The sequence below is a fragment of the Syngnathus leptorhynchus genome, chromosome 18 (genome assembly GCF_054491065.1).
Source record: "Syngnathus leptorhynchus isolate UIUO chromosome 18, UIUO_Slep, whole genome shotgun sequence".
In the NCBI taxonomy this organism is placed as follows: Eukaryota; Metazoa; Chordata; class Actinopteri; order Syngnathiformes; family Syngnathidae; genus Syngnathus; species Syngnathus leptorhynchus.
Genome location: NC_141212.1, coordinates 2,216,967 through 2,234,169, shown reverse-complemented (window position 1 = coordinate 2,234,169; position 17,203 = coordinate 2,216,967). Strand labels below are relative to the sequence as shown.

The 17,203-nt window shown below is 46.0% G+C and overlaps 1 protein-coding gene across 2 annotated transcripts in view; it reads right to left on the bottom strand.

Annotated features, from left to right (window-relative positions):
• The window catches only part of eva1aa (eva-1 homolog A, regulator of programmed cell death a), a 110,376-nt gene extending 93,173 nt beyond the window's left edge, over nt 1-17,203 (bottom strand). Inside the window, exons 1-5 of one of the 2 annotated variants that reach the window (XM_085938479.1) lie at nt 17,059-17,203; nt 14,396-14,648; nt 14,159-14,264; nt 13,953-14,067; nt 343-531 (exon numbers count right to left, since the gene is read on the bottom strand). The gene's annotated coding sequence lies outside the window, so the exon portion shown is untranslated. Of the gene's footprint in view, nt 1-342; nt 532-13,952; nt 14,068-14,158; nt 14,265-14,395; nt 14,649-16,460; nt 16,743-17,058 lie in introns of those variants that run through there. The other variant, XM_085938480.1, reaches the window with a different exon arrangement.

The following is a 17,203-nucleotide window of genomic DNA, read 5'->3' as shown; positions in this document are numbered from 1 at the left end:
TATGGTAAATAACAAAAACAGACTCTTGAAAATGGAACACAAACACCTTGAATCATTAAAAATAAATTCATTTAATGTGCGCCTTGTAGTCAGAAAACTATGACAAGTAACAAAACAGACTCTTGAAAATGGAAAACAAACTTACCTTGAATCATTCAAAATTTATTCATTTTAAGTGAGCCTTATAGTCAGAAAATTACGAGTAACAAAAACAGACTCTTGAAAATGGAAAACAAACTTACGTTGAATCATTAAAAATTAATTCATTTTAAGTGAGCCTTATAGTCAGAAAACTACATTAAATAACAAGAACAGACTTTTGAAAATGGAAAACAAACTTACCTTGAATCCGAAGATGCAACAGGGATCACTTGGAAATTCTTATTCCTCATGTCTGGAATTCCTGATTCCTCATTGATAGATTTCCTGATTCCTCATTAATGGATTTTCTGATTCCTCATTAATGGATTTCCTGATTCCTCATATACGGAATTTCCGAGTCCTTATCATGGATATGGTTGAACAGTGTTTCTAAAAACGACAGAAAAAAAGATCTTGAGGTTAATTTTTAAGACTACATTTAAGCAAACATTCAAAGATTTCCAAACACAATTTTTCTCTCTTTGCACTGCTTTTGTATAATACTTGTTTTCGAGTCGCAACCTTGAAGGTGTTCCGGCAACTGCGACGGTTTTTGATCCCATTAAAAAACTCATTGATTCTTGTCTGGCTGCCGTTTGTGCTGCGTCAGCGATGGCATCGTATTGATTTCAGGTAAAAATCGACAAAAGCTCTAAACAGCCGTCGATGGCGCTCTCGGAGGATAAACGCCAGGCCGGCTGTCGATAGCAACTGATATCTTCTGCTACAAATTGTAAACCAACATTACAAAAGAGGCCTGTGACGCACAATTGACAAAGATTAGAAATGTGTAATTAGGGATTTGTAATCAACTAATTTACAAGGCAATCCCTTATATCCAACATGACCTCTGACCTGACCTAGAAAGGTTTGGATTGGCAAGAGGGCGCCAAAACGTGACAGCGACGGGGTACACATTGTGCGTGCAATGAGGGCCATTAAGTCCTCCCACTGACCAGCTTTACAAGGTCAAATAATGATGTTATGCCAGCTGACTGCTTAAGCAAGCGCCCCCATCTCTTGTTGATGCCATCAGCTGACTAACCCCGCCCACCATCAGCTGAGGGATGCCACCCCCCCCGCTTTTTTAAACCCCGACGGCTGACAGTCTGGGTCCCACTACCCCCACACCAACTGCTCATTTCCAATGAGTTCTATTATTTCGGCGCCACTTGAAAAATGCGAAACCGACACTCGGGTTGCCTTGACAACGGCAAAGAAGCCATCCCAACCTGAGTCAGAGTGGCACCCGAATATTTTCTCTGTGGCACATTGAGCATGCGACGTGGATATTCTTGCAGGGGAGATGGGATTAGAGCAGCAGAATCTGGGTTAAGGACATACACGGTCCATCTGTTGTTGTTGTTTTTTTTTCAACCACCGTTTACCCCCCCTAACACTAAACCATTACATCAATGCGGTATTAATTATTAAAGAGTAGCATGTTTTTTTCCTCTATCTCTATCTAAATTATCTAAGTGTCTAAATTAAAAACAAAATAATTAGATTTTATATTTTTGAAATGTATTTTATAAATTACAATTTTATAATTATATTTAAAAGAATAAAAGAAATAGACACAATACATTGTGTTTTTGGTAAAGCAGCAAATCTATTAGTAAAATGTTCAAAAGCTAATAGGAGCTAACGTGGCTAATATCCCACCTGATCTGATTAGAGTTGAGAGCGGACAACAAGTTAAATGGTATTTGCCACATTGGATTTGCTTCCAAGTGGCAAAATCTGGATGAAATCCGGATTACACTTGGACTTGAAACTTTAAAGTTGAACATCTGACTGAGGTTTCAAAAAAAAAAAAAAAATGGGGGACTTTGAACCTATTTGCCATTTAGATTTTTCTTTGGCTTTTCTGCAGCACTTGGAGACACAATATCAAATCATTCCGAGATCTGAGGTGTAAAATTGCTTACATCTGTCTTGTTTGGAACCTAAACAAGAACGTGTGTGTATGCGCAAAGAGAGCAAAGTGGCCCTGAAGGAAGGTAACCCCCTCTTGCATTCAGGCTCCCGGGACCCAACACAGAGGCAATCTTATACCATGGAAGGGGGGGGGGGCAAGAAAAAAACATAAAACAGTGAGAAGAAAGGATAAATCAAGGTCGTAGAAAGACAAAAGCAACTGGCCAATGGGGCCCAGAGTGTCATCTTGCCTCCACTTTGGTTGAAAAGAAGGGAGGGCGTCAAGAAAAAAAGAAGTCTAGAATTTACCAGAGGAAAGTTCCCTTTCTTTTCCCGGACAGCTGAGCGTCTTATTTTGGGATTAGATTTAACCAGTGCCCCCCTTTGGAATGTGGAACTGAGGGCTGGCGGTAAAGGGGGTGGGGGGGCTCGCTGCTGAGGTGTAATAAGTGCGTCCCTAGATGGGTCAGGGACGTAGCGTGCGGGAGGGTTTGGCAAAGTTCCGAAGGGTGGGGTGAGGTGAGGTGAGGGGGGGGGGGTATAACCGCAGGACTGGGGCCCATGTGGAGTCATGCCAACATTACTCCTCGTTCTCAACAGCTGGCACATAATGGCCATTCAGGTCCTCGTCGTCTTTGCTCGCAGGTCGTCCCCCCTCGTGCGCCAAAGTGCCCCTCGGGTCGTCGCTCGCTGTCTCTTCACACGTCAAGGTGCGCTGGTTATTATGCACCCTTTGAGAGGGGGGGGCTGTTCTGACTGTAAAAAGGTTCTGAACAGCTTTTGAAAACGAGAGTCTGTTTGGTTCCTACCAACCCGATCGTTGTCTTGCATGTGAGCGCAAAAACCAAGGTGTGCAAACTCAAAGCAAGCAAGGCCTGGTCTGGGTTTGATCCAAAGTAATATGTGCGCGGGCCACGAGGGGATAGTGGGGGGGGGACTGCGTGTTTATAAATGCACTCCGTTTGAAACTCAGTCCAAGTTTATAATCCAGCCACTGTGCGGTGGCTTTGTGCTTTCCCCTCAAAGCACTCACACAATGTAAACAGCACGTTTAAAAAGGGGGAGATCTTTTTTCGCCCCCCCCCCCCCCCTTCCCTTCTTTAAAATAAGCACTCTAAAACAAAGGGAGCACAGGAAATGGACTCCTTCTAAAAGAAGAAAACAACCAGCGCGTCTGTCAGTCAAGCTCATATGGTGCCGTGATGTCACAAACCACTTGATGCAGTAGCGGGCCGGCTCACACATGGCGAGGGCATGTGCGCCGTCATGTCCGCCGTGTCCGCTGGCGCTACAGCTGACTTCCTGTGCGCCGCCAAGGCTTCTGCTTGAAAGGTGGTGCCAAAGATGAAGCGCTGGGACCAAAACCTCATCTCTCATTTGTTCCTCCAGCTATTCTGTCAATCCTAGCTTCGCAATTAGCATGGCTATTGTACGATTTCATAGATTCACGCTGATATTTTTCAAAAAAATTCCCCTCCATTAAGACTCATGGAACTGATCCTAAACCCTTAATCCAAAACCAGTCCAGAACTGAATTCATTCATTCATACTCCATTCTAAGTACAGTGGAAATGGCTAAGAGACAATTTGCATAATCTTTCATACTAATAACGAATATAATCTCCACAACTGACTGATGAAGGAACGGCCCAAAATCAAAAGTGATTATCTTTGGTTGGGTATCTGACATAGAGATGCTTAATATTTCCATAAATAAGCCGTGATAACGACTCATTTCCATTGATTAGCGAAACTCAAGGACACATCTGCTTTTACATGGTCACCGGGACCCGGTTGTGACGGGGGTCAAGTCACGGTTGCACCCACCGACCGGACCTCCCCGGCCGGCGCAGCTGCTCCAGTGCACACTCTCTCAGGTATCAGCATCTAAAACAAAAGCCCCCGATGGGCTTTTAACACCCGACGTGACAAACAAAGACTGACCTCGGAAGCCGCCTAACGACGTTACTTCACGCCCGGAGACGTCGAGCCAGGGGTCAGAGAGGCCAAGCTCGAGACTGGCTTTCAGTGTCTGGGGACATTTATGACGTCTGGGTCCCCCTGAGTGGAGATGGCTGCCTTGACTTACAACGCTAATCTCAGAGGTTATTCAAGCCCCTGGAGTTTACAAGCCTACATACTTTGATGTGCTACATTGTTATGACATCTGACTGCATTTCATAGTGCAAAGACGTGATTGGATTGTGGTGTTCCGCGGAACATCTGCGTCCTTGGATTTACGTCGCACTTGACTCGGGCTGCTTTTTGTTTTCGCTCCGGCCGATCGAACCTCATACAAATTTCTGCCAAGTGCTGTTGAATCTGCCGAGTTACAATCCATTCAGAGCAGTCGGACGTTTAAAGTTTATTGCTCTTAAAGTCAAACGACACTCGAATTGTATTTATTATAGTTTTCTAACAATGGAACCCTGGGACAGCAAATACAAGTAAAACAGCAGGGGCCCAAAATTGAACCCTGTGGAACACCATAAGGCATATATATATGACATTTACGACATAAGTGGAAATGTACTCAAGGCAAGAAGTGACTCAACACTTAGGTAACCCTACTTGAGAATTTCTGCCTATCTCAATTCAGCTCTGGAAAGTGGCAGCTCATTTCTACACAACTCCCAGAGGAATCGTAATTAATTTTCATAATTGCTTCGGAGACTCGAGTGTGCCAAAACAATAGTGGAAAAGTAGGCTATTGTGTTCCTACGTGTCTTTTTTTTTTGTGTGCGAAACGAAACAATTTTCGCTCCCGCTCCCTTTTCGTGTCAATTTTATTTCTTGCTCCCTCTGAGGCGAATAAAGCCAGCGACCTTGGGGAGTTGCCCTACTTTGCCGCATCCCCGGCGTTTCATTGCTCCCCATTGTGGGTACAATCTGCGGGTCAAAGTTCACGTTAAGAGGTCATTACGCAGTAAAGGGGTCCAGACAGCTCACATTAATGCTTTTTTATAGAGGATCCACAAGCACTTACAAGGGGCTAATGTCTACAAATGATACATGGTTTGGTCTTGGAATGGCTTTGTTAATACCGGTGAAGCGGTTTATGAGAAATGATACATGAACTCCCCAAGAGATTTTAAAAGGGGTGTGGATTAAAACCTTAAATTAGATCGTTCCAGACAAGACGTGCTGTTAGATTAGAGATTGTGTCAATTTCTAACCGCCTGGAATCTGGGTGCAGCTGGCTTGGCGGAGATGCCAAAACGGAGAAGGGGAAGCTCTGCTGCATTGGCACAGGTGGGGCTCCATTAACCGACCCCCCCCCCCCCACCCCTTCTCCATTGAAGCAACGGGGGAAGTGATATAATCCTCTGGATTTTGGCCAACGTTTTGCACGGTGCACTTTGGGCACTGCGGATGAACACGAGCGAGTGCGCATCAGTCTGTGACTTCCCTCTTTGTGTAATAGACGCAGTTGCGACGTTAGCTCATAAAAGCGCCATGTGGAATCATCGGGGGGAGATGGTGCATGACAGCGGGGACCTGCTAACCTCGAGGGATAGAGCGGAATTCCTACACTTTTTTTTCCCCCTCCCTCTTATTCGCAGGCAGCCGCCCCCTCGCTGCAAACCCACAAAAAAAAACGACAGGTGCAGGCTTAAGTGCCACTCTCCTTCCGGCTAACGTTTCGACAATATAAACTAGCGGCAGTACCTCGGTCCTTGCATTTGACAGCACCCAAAAATACAAATATATATAAATAAAGTTGCATTTATTTGAGAATAAACTCAACGGGAAAACGAGTGTACTCCAATACCAAGTACCGATACCGCCATTGCTTACGAAATGTAAAATTATAATTAACATAAAGAGACATCATTCCGAACAAAGAGCTTCACCGTTGTCAAATTTTTCCCTTTGCGCCTCCAATGTACCTTTGCACAGATTTGTTTTTTTTCCAACCTCCCATTGCCTTCTTGACTAACTCAGCAGACAGAAAGCAGTTCAAATACCCTACGGACCCCTCTCGGGCACGTCTTTTGCATTCCAAGCACATCTGTCTTTAAATCAGGCCTCCCTGTCTTTTTTGTTCTATATTTGTCTCCCGCCTTTGTCTATTTTTGCCTCGTCCGTGCTTTTAAATCATCTTCCCTCGAATCCCTCTCTCGCATCCTATTGTGTCTTGTCGTTTTTTTGCTCTCTCGCCATCATTCCATACATCACTCTACAGCCCCTCCCTTTTGCTTATGTTTTCTCTTTGTCCTTTTTTCCCCTTCCCCTCCCTCAGTTTTTCTCCTCTTCCTTTCCTCCCTGGTGTATCTTGTTGATAGTCGATGCCAGACTGTAGCGAGAGCAGACTCCAGGCGCTTTCTGTTCCTGTCAGCCGTTAGACACGCGCACGCGCACGCAGAGTCAACGAGGACATCGTGTCTGGTCGTGTGGAGGACAGGCGTGCCTGGGCTGCCACCCTGAGGCGGTGGCAGGTAGTGCAGCAACACGGGGGAGCTTGGGGAGGATGATGAAATACTGGCTGCTTTTCAGTAACGGCTGGGTTCAGGTGGGCGGGGCGAGGCACTGCTGTGAGCTCACCGCTGCAAGCTTTTGAGCATCACCAGCTATTATGCAATAGAAAGAAGGGGAGAGGTGGGGTGCTGGGCTGGGCTAGGCGGGGGGCTTAGGGTGGGGGCGCCATGTGAACAACAGGAGGCTTAGCAGGGATGGGGATGGGTGCGACGATGCACCGAATGTTTTGGACTACATTCCGCCGCCTCTGCTTCTTTTGTCTCCAAAAGAGAGGTGACACCTTGCTTCAAACCAGAAAAAAAAAAAATCTTCCCAAAGACAAATGGTGATCTGCAAGAGCCCAGCAGGTAACTGACAGATAAATGACTTTAATTAATCTGACCGAGCGGCGCTCCCAGATAGGCCATTGGATGAAATATGATGAGAACATCCTTGTTTAAATGAATATGCAAATCGGCAAATGTATTCAAAATATAGACGGGAGAGGGGGTGGGTGCATTCAACACAAGGTGACCCGGACGAAGGGGGGGCAAGATGGATGCAGCAGTGAAGTGCGGCTTCTTGCGCAATGTCTATTTTTAAAGAGTCAGGGAGATGATGGGAATAAGAGTCAAGGACGAGCGAGGGTTGTTTAGGTGATGTTACGCAACTGTCAAGCAAAAAAAAAAAAAAAGATTCAAATTAGAGTCAATTCGATTTGGATTCTTCAGGTTACGATTCAAAATTGATTCAAAATCATTTACACATGCTAATCTGTCACGCCCAATCAAATTATTATTTTTTTGCCATCACCTTCCCAGGGCCCGTCCAGCCAATTGCCGGCATGGGAAAAGAAATCTCCGATGAAGTTGAACCTCAAAGCGCCCGTCATTAAAAGACAATCAAGGAGCTCGAGGACAAAAGACAGAAAACCCACAAAAAAAAAAAAAAGAAAGGCAGAAACATTTTTCTATTCACTACCATCTGTAAGACGGTTTAGATGTTGCCAGTTTCTGGGAATTAAGCCTGACAGGCTTCCTGGAGCCCAGTGGGGTAGTTACAATTTGTCGGGGGGAGCGAGGGAAGGAGGGAGACGGGAGAACAATGGCATTGTCGCCGTTGCGCCCACGTCTGATCGTCCGCCTCTGCTGCCAGCAGATTGTTAACAGTAATTTGCTTTATGTGGAGCACAAGCGGGGTCAGGCTGAGCGAGGATTCCTCGACATGGATCACGTGACCTTATCAGGTCCCCAATCAAAGGAGGGGGGTACATCACCTTTGACCACCCAAGGGCCCAGCACGCCTGCCAAGTGGGCCAGATTACACGAATCGGGCATTTCAGTCGGAGTAGTTTGTGATTCTCGCCAGCGTGAACATCTGATTGATTCCGAGCTGGTCGTGATCGATAGCAGACAAACAATCTTGGCGTCAGCCAAAACAGCTTGCGGTTCCGCACGGCAGATCTATAAGTGGCAGACTGAGAGCAGATCTCGAAAGCCTCTCTCCACGACAGGAGCAATAAATGGAGAGTCAAATAAAACGTCGAGCACAACTAATGCGGCGGGACAGCGGCTTTGTACTCGTCATAGCTTCCCTCGGCGCCTCTCGTTGGCGGTAATTTGCCATTGTCACATCGGGTTGATATGGAGGCGAAGCTACGGGCTGCGTCCAATCAAAGGACTCGCACGCTTTCGGTCGGAGGCCCCGCCGAGGCGTTCAATGGGTGACAGCGAGGAGGGTGGCTTGGATGCTGTCGAGGTTGGCAAGCCAGGACCTCAAGGTGCGGCGGAACGGGAGGGGTGGGAGGGGCCGAGCGAGGCGGGATCGGGGAGGGGTCAGCGGAACATTTTGGCTGAAAGCTGCATTGTCACCAGCCATCATCTCTCATTGCCCTGATGAGAGTTGAGGAGCATTTTTTCTTTTCAACTCCTTCTCTTCTTCTTCCTCTTCTCAGGCTCATGAAAGATGCCGTTGTAGGTTGGAAAGCTCCGCCGATCAATCACGGCTCGTCCACCCTGCTCTTCGTGTCCGCTCGCATCAGGGGGCTGAACGTTGACAGGGCGGACATGTTTACAGGCCGCTGCTCAGATTCTGACTCAACGGCGCCTCTACTGGTTGCAACCTCTGTCGCCCCCGTTAATCACTTTCCCCCCACAGCGTCTCCATAGCTTAACCGAAAGCGGTCGTGGCATTTATGTTTCATCCTGCAAGGCAACAAAAGGAACTATTTCGCCTTGGGCCTGGAGGACGGACCAGTGGAGGAATTTACTCGAAGAAAATTGCTCGTTTTGTTTGAGAAGAGCTATGGACAAAGGAAGACCATCCCACTCGGTACTGTTGGAAAATAAGCTGTCTGGCCTCTCCCCCTCCCCTCACAGAAGCTATTACAGTCCCGGGTGCAAGCGCCAGAGTGACGTCATGCAACTGAGGCATTACCGCATGCTAGCAATGTATCGAACAAAGAGGAGGAGGAATTGATGGAAGTCTCTTGCCTTTAGCCCAGCCCCCAGCTGACTGCTTTGTTACAATGCAAAGTGTTACAATCGCATCAGATGTTAGATAACAGTAGCAGCCAACCCCCCCCCCCCCAATTTCCCTCCACGGTCCAATTGAGAGAGACAATAAAACGCTTATCGTGCACGTTTGGTGGCTCCTCCCCAAGACATGATTAGGATAATCAACAACGGGAATAATTAACTGCATCTCCAACACTAATTGGCTGGAGATCACCATCGCTCTCCAGCCGGATGCACAACAATGCTTTAGCAATACGGCAACAATTTGAAGGCAACCCCAGAGGGGGGGAGGGATAAATTACGTTCAAGAAAATTGCCAAAACTCAAAACAAAGGCCTCTCTTGCTAGCTGAAACGCAAGCTACTTGACTCGAGTATATCACTAATGTTTCCAGAGCACAAAAACAGATGGTTTATTTTGAAACCGGCTCTCGAGCGTGACCGCCCCTAAAGACGACCCCGCTGTTGGCGCTGACGCCGTAAGAGGCGCGCAGGAATTTACCTCAGCGGCGGAAATCGGGGCGGCTTGGCTCAGGCGGACCTCGCTAACGACGGAGAGGGCACACGCCGCGCACAAACGCACGCATTCAGACCTCGGCGCCCCTTCGCCTTCCTCCAGGGAATTGGAGGCAAAGCTTCGACTCACCTTTTGATCCGTGGCGGCGTGAGTGCACCTTGGAGCTATTTTACAGTCAACCCGCGGAATAAAAAGCTACGCGCGGCGTTAGCGCAGGTATGACGCGCTACATGTGTTTTAGATGAGTCAATATAGATCTGCATTTTAAATGACGCTAATAGGAAGCAGACCAAGAGGAAGGAGGTATTGGATGCCTATAGGTAGGATGAAGGTGGGTGGGTGGGTGGGTGGTTAGGGGAGGGGCTACATTCCTGAGGCCTGATGTAGGTGGCAAATTAAAAAATTTTCCCGGCTGCTTGGAGGGGGTCCAGCTTGGCGGATACACAGCGCTTAGTCAGGAGGCCGGGCTGCTGATCCAGTAAGCGCTCACTCATGGCCAATTATGCTTCTTGTGATGTGTGCTCGCCCCCTCTCCTCCTCCCCCCTCCCTCCCTCACACCTCCCGACAGCCGCCGCCACCTTTTTAGCCCTCTAGCGACATCGACGAGAGAAAGCGCCGACAATCAAACGCCGGCTGTCACCCGGCCAGGTGATGATTAATGGCCGATATTCCCGACCCGGAGAAGAAAGGCGATCGGCCGGCGAGGCCGCTTTGCAGTTTTCAAGTCATTACGAAAATAAATTTAAAAAATCACAGAAACATGTGTTGAGGACAGAGGTGAACGTCAGGCGATCAAAGTCAAGGCGGTCTTTGCTCCCGGCCACAAATTAGATACAAAGGCGTATATTATTCATGTATGTCACTGGTACCTTGATATACGAGTAAAAACGAGGTACTGGCTTTTTAATTTACAAATGATTGATTTTTAGATATGCCTTTAGATCAAAAATATTTCGGTAAATCCAAGCTGAGAGGGGAAGAAAATGAAGGATGGAGGAAAAGGGGCGGGGCAGGACGTTGAGGAATTTAATAATAGTGGGCAGATAGCGGTCAAGGGTTTTCCGTTCTTGAATATTTGAATCAAATAGCGTTTTTCTTGCGTCTCAGCAGGAACAAGCTTGCTTGGCTTTGCAGATTTGACGGGATATTGGCAAGGAGAAAAGGGCAGAAAATGAGTGAAGACGAGACGACAAGCCAAAAGGAGTCGACAGGACGCCGTGGCAGGACGACACAAAGGTTGGAGGGGGGCGGTGACAGTGATCGAGAGCGAGTGGACTCCTGGGACGGCAGCAGGGGCGAGTCCATCGATCCGGCACAGCGAGCTGAGCCGGCTCGCATTTCACCTTCTCATCAGTAAGGCAAGCTCGCCTAAGTCTGGACGGGGTCACCTCCAAATCGGATTGGAGTATCACGTCGAGTGTAAGACGCATTTTTTTGGGGCCTGAATGAACCGCATGCCTCTCCGAGGGAGGGGCAGGGAGCGGCGTCTTGCTTCTCAAAGCCGGCCACTGTCACCAGAGACGGGCGGAGCGTGTGACAGACGAGCGAACATGTGGCATCTTGCCGACCCCTGACCCAGAAACCTTTCCCCCCCTATCAGGCCCCCGCCGTGCCTAACGGATGGAGCAGAACCCCTTAGCGGGCTCGGACCACTGGGGCTCTTTTGTGCGAGCGGTCAATCACATCAGAGGAGGTCGCGCGGGGGTCGCATTAGGGACAGGCGAACTTTGGCCTCCGTGCGCTAGCCTTAGCTTGCGGTATTTGGACAGCGTGTGTAAGACCATTGATAAGGTTGAGCCTCATGGAGGAGATGACAGATAAGATGAGACTTGGTGGAGGAAAGGAGGACCACACAGAGACAGCCGGACCCGAGATGAAGTCCGCTACCTCATATTGGTTTTGCTCTCGGAATGATTCGGCTCAGGACTATTTTCTGGACTTCTCGGTGCCACTTGGGTTCATGTGGCACCTGACGAACACAACCACCCAGCGGGTCGGCTGCGGCGGTATTAGCTTGCTGCGATACCTCGTGAGCGAACAAGCAAATTTAACTGAAGCTGACCAGAATTTTTTGGGGGATAAAATTCCCCAGAAATGAGCGAACTCGTATCCTCATCAAGCACGGAGACAAAAAAAGCCCAAAAGGAAAGGCCCAAGTGCCTGACGAGGATGACATTTCATCACTTGTGTTTAGACTGCATCAGAATTCGCCTCCTACGGGGCCGAGCCCTGAACTCCGAAACTGACACTAGCTGTAAAAACACGGCGCTGACAAACCTTACAGACGTCTCGTCCCCGGGCGGGAAAGGCCTCACAGCTCCGGGGACGGACGTCGAGCGGTGCTAAAGCAACACCGCGCCGGTTGCGGGTCGGCTATTTAACACAAGAGGAAAGCAGACGCCCTTAATTGGCCGTTTATTTTTCTTCAGGGCCCGAGGACTCGCTTAAAAGTACATTTACACGGTGCGTACGACTGGCAAAAATTGGCCAGGCAGAGGCGATCCTTGTCAATACTGTAATATAAGACACTTTTCGAAACTGGGCTGGGAGGGGGGGTGTTTATGGAGCGAACGCTATATCTGTGCTTCTATTTGTATGCACAAATTGTGAGAGCGCCGCAAACGGGCCTAAGGTGCGATATGCTCAGACGGCAGCCGCCGCGCCGCCCTTGAAATGGCGGGCGGATGAAGAGGCGCGAGCGTTTGAGTGCTCAGTGAAAGGATAAGCGTGTCGCCTGACTCTGGGAACTATTACACCCGGAGCCCTTGACACGCCGCGTGAGCAACACAATGTATGTCCAAGTCTATAAAAAGCCTTGTTGGAATGGAAGCAAAAGGGGCTGCCCTTCTCTTCGTGAGCTGCGATAGCCGCGGCGAGATAATGATGAAACGATCCTGTTGGACAGGAAACATGGGGGGGGGGGGTAGAATCAGGCCTGTGGAACAGTGTGCTAATAATAGCCACCGGAACGATGCTACACTGACCATCTTCACAGCATTCGACAACTGTGTAGCTAACGGGTTAAGCTAGTTAACAGCTCGCCCCGCCTTTTAAAAACCATACACACTCAAAGTCACAGTTGATCGATGAATTGACGATTATGCCTTCATCGTAAAAATCTTACCCATATTCGCACGCGCGTCAGAAACCCGAACAATCGGATATCAAAGCGAGCGCAGAGTACGTGCGTGTGCATGCAAGTGTCGTACAAATGTGCGTGTCGGGGGACGGCAAAGCTAAATGGAAGCAGAGTTGCGCTTTTCTCCCTCCGCAAAAGCCAGCGGCATCTCTGATGTGCCCTAGCAGAGAGGAAAGAGCCTTTCATTGCGAGCAAGCGGGGCTCCCTCGCAGCCCCATCTGAAGCCCATTCCCGGCCTCTTCGCCGTCACCCGCAAATATAACAGCGCCCCTTCTCCTAATTGTGCCCAGCCGCCAGCGAGACGGAAGAGGTGAGGAGCCGGGAAGAGGGGAACGCGAGGGAAGAAGAAAGGCAGGAATGAAAGATGTGTTTGTTCAGTAGCGCACACTGACACATTCCTCTTATCTGCTGCCCAGACTAACCATATGCCCTTGGCCAGCCAGAGGGGAGAAAGATGAGCGAGAAGTTTGTGAGAATGTGCAAAGTACAGTTCACAGCTTCCTTAAGTTTATGGCCCGAACCAAAATGCATTGATTTTTATAGAGCTTGAGATTTTCTGATTAAATTAGCAAATTTGTGCCTTAAAATCCCCCATTCATTCTTAATGGCGCATTAGACACGAGCGACGTTCAGGAGTGAGTTCAAATTTTGACATCTGACAACTTTTTTCATGATTTCTTTCCTTAACTCATTTATTTAACTCATTTATTTTTCATTCATTTATTTATTTATTCATTTAATTTTAATTTAAAAACATCATTTTACCAAACGTCATTTACCATTTTTATTTCTCGTTTAATAGCATCATTCCACCACGACAACACTAAGTCGCTGTTTAGCTCAGTAAGAAGAAAATGGCGCTTTCAACCCTTGCAACTTTGAGGAGTGAGTTCGAATCCCACTTGGCCATTATTTTTTATTCATTCATTTTTCATTCATTCAATTTTAACACATCACTTTAATAATTATTTTCATCATCATCATTAATTTACCATTTTTATTTTATTTAATCATCATTATTAATTTACCATTTTTATTTCATTTAATCATTATTTCGAGTCCCACAATAGTGTGAAGGGCCTTCGCCTTCACACACAATTTCTCCAGAAATTGCCAATTCTAGTTTAAGAAGTGATGCCATATTTGACCAACAGTAAAACGTCAATTTAATTCAATTTTTGTAGTCTAAAAACACTCAATAGAGTACAAATTGGCTTTTATGTAATGAAACATGTTTATAACTGTTTGAAATGTCTCTTACCTTGTTGGTGGTTGGAGGAGGATAATGCATTTGGTGTCATTCATGAGCCATGATTTGGCGCTTCCATTTTTCAATGCCATTGCTCGCAAATGATGATTAATTAAATTTTTGCAGTCTAAAAAGACCCAATAGATTACATATTGTCTTTTGTGTATTTGAACATATTTATAACTGTTTGAAATGTCTTGACGTTTTTCCAAACTTACCTTGTTGGTGGTTGGGGGAGGATAATGCATTTGGTGTCATTCATGAGCCATGATATGGCAATTCCATTTTTTCAGCCCCATTGCAATTGCTCGCCATAGCGGAAGGCTTTAATAAAATAAAGTTTAGATTGTATCAAAAACAGCATGTAATAAAAACAGTCAGCGATTCAAGGTGGTTGTGACCTGACACACAATAAGACATTCAACACAATAAAAATAAAAAGATAGTTTCGTCACCTCATGCTTCTGCTTTTATGCCATTTTTAAAATAAAAAGAATTGGTGTGCTGGGTCAGCCAGTGAAGACCCTGAATAGACACAGCAGCTTTGGACTAAACGAAGCCTCCCCTATGGCGCCCTCGTCGCCTGTTGACCACACACGCTAACCGGCGTGGCGCGATGAACCTGGCACGACGCGCGCCAACGCCGCATGATGTCGAGACACCATCAATAGTCTCAGACACTCCGGCAGCAGGAGCCATCAGGCCGAGCTGCGTGGCCGAAAAAGAAGAAAGAGAAAAGAAGGGGAGGGGGAAAAAAGAAGTTGATTATAGAGCAATATTCACTCTGTCAAACAGAGCTGTGATTGCTACTGTATTTAAGGAAACGTTGTGTTTTGCTAGTTTTAGGTTACCGGCTGTTAGCTAAGCGAAGGTTTGATTTGTGAGGCTGAATAGCGACTTTAATGTACACAAAAAAAGTGACCAGAGGGCCCAATGTGCGAGTGACTGGTCCCACATGTTCAACTCCTGCTGAACCGAAAGTCCGATCCGCATGTTTGTTGACTGGAAACCGACACCTTTAAGGGCTTCATTCATGCTAACACGCCAAGCCGCCGGGCGGATTCAGGAGCAAAATTTGCTCATAACTATTTTTATTCACTTTTTTATTAAATTTTTCTTCACAGAAGTTGTCACGCTTTTCTTTCCATAAAAAAAGAACTTTTGTGTACTCTAAAAACTTTGAGTCGAGTGGACAAACATAGCTGGTTTTAAAATGATAACTTATAGTTTCAAGGCAGACATTTGTGTGTCGACACATTTTTGTGGTCGGGTTACTCAATTCTTTTTTTTCCCAAATTCACTGCTGGTAGATCTTAGAAGTTCCACTACCAGGAAGACACAAAGCTATAAATCAGTTCTGTAGTTGCTGCTACTATCCGTGCGGATTTATGGCGGGCCCCCATCGGCCTGCTGTACTTCCGACCTATCGCACACACACACACACAAACAGGGTGTGTAAGGTTCAGTCTTTATCACTGTGACATTGCCATTTAACATGCAGCCTGTGGAGTGCTCGAGCTCACATCCATGTTTCCTGCGCCCACGCCTAGGCACAAAACAGGTCACTTAACATTAGTGATGGCAGATCAGGCACATATTCTTCCACTTCCTGACATTAGCCATGGGAAAAGCTGGATTTTGATTGACAAAGAGTAATAACAGAACAACTGGCATATTGCAAACTGGATGGTTAAACTCTTGTTACCTCCAACCAGCATTAATGTGAAGGCGGAAAGTCAGTTGAAGAATTGACCCTTCCCCAAAACTGTCATTCCAGCTATAGCATTACTTCAAAATATACCCTTAACAATAATTGTTCAAGAAGTCTGGGATTTGTCGCCATCTTGTGGCTATTAAAGAGCACAATAATCCATAAAACGAATTAAGTGTATGTCCTAGGCGACATATAAAAGTAAAAAAGTACTTCAAAGCCCAAATATTAATAGATTCTCCTGTTTTATCCATTAGTTTTGGTCTATATAAAGTGGAACAACGATGCCTTTGTCTGAATTCGTCGTATTCTGAGTTGCGGTCTTATCATGTAAATGAGATACGTCACACCCCTCAGGCCGGAAAATGTGCACCTGCCTTTCCGGCCGCCATTTGTAGTTTTTTAGCCGAGGTAGTGTTTATTTATTTATTTATTTTTGCTTTAGCGTTGACTTGCGCCACAAACGTTTTAATTGATTAAAAGATATCAACGACATTGTCCATACAACCATATATGACACGTATTAAAATAAATCCCCTCACAATATTCATGAACCTCAGTTAAAGCGCTACACTCAAGCTACGAAATAAGCTAATGCTAGCGTTAGCGAGCAGCTAACAAATGCGTTAAACACATTGTTACCCAAAAATAAGACAAAATGATACAACTACTCAAAATACACCCACAAGAAGTGAAAACATAGAGCGCACAGCTCCAAAATAAGTAATAAGACTGACGCTAATGATATGAAAACGAATGTAGACACAATTTTATTAAAGTTTATTATTTTTGTGTAATCTCAAACTTACCCCTTTGATGTGTCCGTCGTTTCCATAGATTGAAGGAACTGAACCATCAACAAAATGAAGTCTTTCGGCAAATCCTTCTCTATACTAACAAAATATTTCTGACTGTAATAAGAAGAATTCGTTTCTAACATGGCGGTTCGCGCCATGTTCGTTACCCGGATATTCGTCTGCCTTTCCGGCCGCCATTTGTAGTTTTTTAGCCGAGGTAGTGTTTATTTATTTATTTATGCTTTAGCGTTGACTTGCGCCACAAACGTTTTAATTGATTGAAAGATATCAACAACATTGTCCATACAACCATATATGACACGTATTAATATAAATCCCCTAACAATATTCATGAACCTCAGTTAAAGCGCTACATTCAAGCTACGAACTAAGCTAATGTTAGCGTTAGTGAAAAGCTAACGAATGCGTTATACACATTGTTACCCAAGAATAAGACAAAATGATACAACTACTCAAAATACACCCACAAGAAGTAAAAACATATAGCGCACAGTTCCAAAATAAGTAATAAGACTGACGCTAATGATATGAAAACGAGTGTAGACACAATTTTATTAAAATTTATTATTTTGTGTAATATCAAACTTACCCCTTTGTTGTGTCCGTTGTTTCCATAGATTGAAGGAACTGAACCGTCAACAAAATGAAGTCTTTCGGCAAATACTTCTCTATACTAACAAAATATTTCTGACTGTAATAAGACGAATTCGTTTCAAACATGGCGGTTTGCGCCA